General features: G+C 48.1%; 1 pseudogene; it reads left to right on the plus strand.

Moving 5' to 3' along the window:
* The first annotated feature begins 3,629 nt into the window (after positions 1-3,629).
* On the plus strand, positions 3,630-5,326 carry LOC136551116 (putative UDP-rhamnose:rhamnosyltransferase 1; annotated as a pseudogene).
* Positions 5,327-6,000: the final 674 nt, after the last annotated feature.

A 6,000-nucleotide genomic window follows, 5' to 3' on the forward strand; every position in this document is an offset into this window, starting at 1 on the left:
CCGATATTGCTTATTGCTTTCATTATTTATCTAAATTACAACAATATCACTCTGTCTGATTGGAATTGATCTAGATCGGCCTTATATCATGTTTAGCCCATCGTTTGTTAATCTAAAACTGATCTAATCTGTAAATTAAACGATGAGTTACGTTTTATTGGCTGTTTTACATCAATCTTAATCGTGCATAGCGTGCAGTTAAAGCATATTGCGTCTTGAGTAGATTTATTGACTAGCGAAAACCGTTTTATGGCCCGTTATCACAGCCTGTGTGATTCTACCTCACACCCCACTGTTAGTACCGTGGAGTGGGGATCATTATTCGGTAGGTCTATTCCTGATAAGGCATGACTTTAACTGTGCGCTATGCCTGAATCGACTATTTTAGCCGATATCGAGTGCTTTCACGAATAGTTCGCATCACGAGACCATTGAAGTAAAGATAGGTTGAATGATGTGTTAGCCCCATGATCTTATTATTGTATTACGGCCTGTATGATTCTGCCTCATGCCCCATTGATATTAGTAATGAGTTAGGGTTGTCGAGTCTATTGTTATTTCTACGGCCTGCATGATTCTGCCTCATGCCCCACTGGTCATAGCGATAGATGAGAACTAACATGTTCATTAGATTTATCTTTATTAAACGGTTAAATGGTGTTGAATTGTTTCTTTATATAAAAAGGGGTTCGGTTGCTTGTAATTATTGGCTCAGCATAAACCAATCATTGTTGGCATCTTATTGCCATTGATTAATATCTACTTAAATAACAACATTTATCTTGAATGATAACCGATTCTTCTTATACAACCCAATGAGCTTTAACCGATTTATTCTCATGAATATGCTGGAATCGACTATTTAGTCGATCTCCTTTCATATCGGCTCTCAGAGCCGCACATTCGGGACTGTCTGGCAACACCGGCAAGTTCCGCCCTTAATTACTGATAAGCTTTCTCTCCTTGTCAATTACAGGGTCAAATTGGCTGGCACGTCTCGGGAGGAGTGCGTAGGATCGACCATTCCTGCGCTGAAGCTAGGCGGATCTACAGCTCCATCAAGCAGACCCTTCCAGCTTGCTGCGTGTGTCCTCGGCACGAGACGAAAATTCTGTGTCGACAGTAATATGTTGACTGTGTGGCTGCTATGGTCTGCTAAATGTTAGTTATTTTGCTACTGCAGCAGTGCTGCTGTTCAGGTGCGTTAAGATCAAGACTGCATTAGTTTCACCAGCTAAACACTAATACAGTCTTGATGCTTATATATATATATAGTACATGTCCTGATATACATGGACGGCTAGATGGACGGTCAGGATGGACTAATCGGTCTAGTCAACGACTAATCGCGATTAGTCTCCTGGTCGGTCCCATGGCAACCAGGTTCGATCAGACGACCTTAAAAACATTGATGCACGAGCTATCTTTGAGGAGATGAATGTTCTTTCTTTGCAGGTCCTGTAAAATCGTCTTGATTTAGATCAGATTGCCAATGTGTGGTCCTGGCTGAAGCATTTTCAGGCTACTTATATGGAAGGACAAGCATTATTGACTTTTTTTTTTGTTCTTACAAGTTCTGTAAAATGCTTTTAGGCCGCGTTTAGTTCCGGCCAGATTCGACGCCGGCTGAATTCGGCAGCACTGTAGCTGTACTGTAGCGTTTTGTTTTTATTTGATAATAATTGTCCAATCGTTGACTAATTAGGCTCAAAACGTTCGTCTCGCAAAGTACCACCAAACTGTGCAATTAGTTTTTGATTTCGTCAACATTTAGTACTCCATACATGTACCGCAAGTTTGATGTGACGGAGAATCTTCTTTTTGCATAGTGTCAAAGTTGGGAGTTTTGGTGAACTAAACCAGGCTTAATTTAGTTGCTATGTACTACCTATAGGATGTAGCCCTAGCCATTTGAAAAGTAGTGCACAAGATGCTCTGAAGTCTATTCATGTTTATCTCTCCATCGTTGGGTAAATTTGTTGCGGTTGGAGTAGATCGTTCTTTGTGTATTCAAGCTATTATATCTTAGACTGGTTGACTGAACATAATCTATGCATATTTTGACAATTATTTCTGCATAATATGCTGAATAAAACCTTGGTGGTGCTAGCGTGCCGATGATCATACCTAGAATACTGGGATGATTACTGAAATTGAGGACAAGGAGCCAGAGGTATTTTTCTCTGTATTGCTATCACTTTAGATGCTCGATCTGTCAGTTTAAGAACCTGTTTGGTAGGGCTCCTTGCCCAGCGGCTCCAGCTCCTACTGCACTGTGCAACACTGTAGATCCCTGTAGCAGCGAAAAAAACGGTTCCGGCTTCGGCACAAATGAACGGGAAAAGAGGAGGAGCCAGAGAAGCCTGCAATTGGGTGCTCCGACGGCTCCTCCACAGTGGTGCTACAGTAGCCAGAGCCGGAGCCGCCGGAGCCTCTCCAAACAGGTCCTAAGTCCCCTTTGAAATGTGCTTCCAGAAGATGCTTTCCATTATTAGTGCTTGGAAACTAATTGTCACATATAAATAATGCCATGTTCTCCTGTTGTATGTTGATGGATGCTGCTCCTTCTCAATAAGAGATCATGGACATATTGCCATGTTCACTAAATAATGATTTTGTGAAGCTCCATACTTTGAACAGGCCCCGTTTGCTGGTCTGAATTTTGGCTGAAACTGGCTGAAAAACACTGTTCCGGCTGAATTGTTGTGAGAGAAAAACACTGTTCCGGCTGAAAAAACAAGCCGAACAAGCCAAATTTAAGACAAGCGAACAAGCCAAACCTTGAGACTTCCTGTCAAATGATGTAATTTCGGCTAGATGTTCTCATATGGTCCTTGAGGCTGCTGTAATAATTTGGGGTTGGAACTAAAGCTTACGATGTGCCACATAATAAAGATTATTTGATTTTCTAAAGTCCAAAGGAGATGTTTGGGATGATTAGATTGTTACTAGATGTTTCTAAGCGTAACTGTAGAAGATATGATGCCCGCTAAATGTCCTAATCATGACGGGCTAAGGGCAGTGCACGAACTGTGACACTGCTCCATGGTGCTCCATCGAAGCCAACGACAAAACTGGAGTATCTGGACTATTAATGAATTATTACTAAGATGGTTGTGCCTCGTGAATTGCATTTGTTAGTTGTTGAGCTAACTAGCTAGGCTTGAATAGCCGATGTTGGAATTGGAGGAGAAACTCTGGTTTGATGCAGTGTTCTATCTTTTTTTTATGCGAGCGTGTTCTATCATTTTTCTAATGCACTAAATTATGAGGAATGACATTGAGCGGGGTGTTTCGTGTACAAATCTTTCTGGATCTGTTTTGGCTAAGTGGCTAACTGTCGCGCCTGCTTTTTTATGCTCTCTTCGGGCATGCAGTGGCAGGATTCTTTTGAAGTGAAATGAAGCATTCCTAGCACACAATTATAATCTCGAGATAGGATTTGTCATTAGTCAATGAACATGCAGTACAATTTTGCAAAGCAGTCATTAGAAAAGCATTCATCAGAAATTAATCTCTTACACTATTAATACATAAAACAATTATCTAACCAACCTGCTGGAATTCAATGCTACATCTACTATGCATTTCGCTGGGGCGCCTGATTCTAGTCCATATGCATCTTGGCCCCATCTACTATGCATTTCGCTGCAAACAGTAGTACAATACCCAGGTCGCTTCTTCTTTACTACTCCTACACATCTTGCAGACATCGTTCGCATTCACACACACACATCCATCAAGCTCCACGAAGAAGATTACCATTCATGGCAGAATCCAAGCAGGAGTCCTCTCCTCTGCACATCGTGGTGTTCCCATGGCTCGCCTTCGGCCACATCATCCCCTTCCTCGAGCGCGGCCACTTCGTCACCTTCGTCAGTGCCCCGAGGAACCTCGCCAAGCTGAGGCCTGTCGCCGCCGACGTTAGGCCGCGCATCCGGCTCGTGCCACTGCCCCTGCCGCTCGTGGATGGCCTCCCGGACGGCGCCGAGTCAACGGCCGACGTCCCGCCGGAGAAGGTCGAGCTCCTTAAGATCGCCTTCGACGGCCTTGCCGCCCCCTTCGCCTCCTTCCTCGCCGAGGCTTGCGCCGACGGGGAGGCCAGAGAAGGGCACTCCAAGAAGCCCGACTGGATCATCCTCGACTTCGCGCAGCACTGGCTTCCGCCCATCGCCGAGGAGCACAAGCCACGTACCTATCACCGCCACAGCACCTTCTCGTATTTCGTCCGAGTGTCTGACCGACCGTCTCCGTGGCAAGTGCAGGTGCCGTGCGCGGTGTTCCTGATCTTCCCTGCGGCCTGCGTCGCGTTCGTGGGCCCAAAGGAGCTCAACGACGCGCACCCGCCATCCGCGGCGGAGGACTTCACCGTTCCGCCGCCGTGGATCCCTTCTCCGTCCTGTCTCGCATTCCGCGGCCACGAGGCTGAGTGGACCGCAGGGGGGTGGCAGCCCAACGCGTCCGGCATCTCCGACGTCGGCCGCATCTGGGAGACGACGCAGCGGTGCCCGCTCATCGTGTGCCGTTGCAGCCACGAGGTCGACGGCCCGCTCTGCCCCCTCCTGGGCGACCTCTACCGCAAGCCCGTCCTCCCCTCGGGCCTCCTGGCACCGTACGACGCAGCCGTTCGCGCCGCGGCTGCCGACGGCGAGGGGCGAGGACGACGATGAGGAGAGCGCGAGGCTCATGCGCTGGCTCGATGCCCAGCCCGAGCGCTCCGTGCTCTACGTGGCGTTCGGGAGCGAGGCGCCGCTGACGCCGGCGCACGTCCGCGCGCTCGCGCTCGGGCTGGAGCTGGCGGGCGTGCGCTTCCTCTGGGCGCTCCGGAAGCCGGTCGGCAGCGAGCGGACGCAGCTCCTGGACGGGTTCAAGGGCCGCGGGGTGGTGCGCGTCGGGTGGGTGCCGCAGGTGCGCGTGCTCGCGCACGCCGCAGTGGGCGCCTTCATGACGTTGACGCACGTTGGGTGGAGCTCCCTCATGGAGAGCTTCCTGTTCGGCCACCCGCTGGTGATGCTGCCCCTGTTCGCCGACCAGGGCCTCACCGCGCGCCTGATGACGGAGCGGCGGGTCGGCCTGGAGGTGCCGTGGGACGACTGCGGCAGCGAGTTCCGCGGCGAGGACGTCGCGAAGACCGTGCAGCGGGTGATGGTGGAGGAGGAAGGCAAGGAGTTCTCGCGCAACGCCAAGGGATTGCAGGAGGTTCTCTGGGACACAGCGACGCAGGAGCGCTACATCGATGAGCTGGTCGAGCACTTGCTGCGCCGCCGAGGAGATTATTAGGACGAAGATCAATGTATCCGGACTTGCTAAATTTCAGTTGTCTGAATTTTAGTTTTCTTCCGGGCAACAACTATTGCATATATTTTGTATTAAAATTGTAGCTTTAGTACATTGCAATTTTTGGTTTTGAGAATAAAAAACTCATCAGACAAAATTATAAACCCGATAAAATCTGATTTGTGTTAGCACAAAGACAATTAATAAATTTACTATTTACAATTGTTTCTATAGTCAAACAAGAACAGAAATTTGATATATTATGACATAAAAACAAATTACAAATAACAAAAGTAACAATTTATTTATACTAGTTGGTGATAAAAGAGTGATGCCTGAAATCATCTTAAAATTCAAGCACCTGATAGGCTGAAACATTGGAGAAGTGAAATGAGAAGACCAAATGAATTGCTTACGCTCTGTTTTATCAATTTTTCAGGTGACGAACAGTAGCTATCGGGTGTCAATTTGACTGTCACTGCTCAGCTACTATAGTTCTCCTTCAACTTCCCTTTCTTCTTCCTCGTAGCGAAAACCACTCTCCATTATGGCTCCTCCACCGATCGTTGGCCGCCTCCCATCCTCAGCGGTGTCCCCGCCGGCAAGTCTATCCCTGCTGCTCTCTTCGTCGTGTTAACCTGATGTCATCGGGCCATCGGCATGACTCCCATGTCCTTCCTTGACCCAATCGCCATCTCCCGCCACTCGTGGCCAGCGGTAGCC

This window comes from Miscanthus floridulus, chromosome 4, assembly GCF_019320115.1.
Source record: "Miscanthus floridulus cultivar M001 chromosome 4, ASM1932011v1, whole genome shotgun sequence".
In the NCBI taxonomy this organism is placed as follows: Eukaryota; Viridiplantae; Streptophyta; class Magnoliopsida; order Poales; family Poaceae; genus Miscanthus; species Miscanthus floridulus.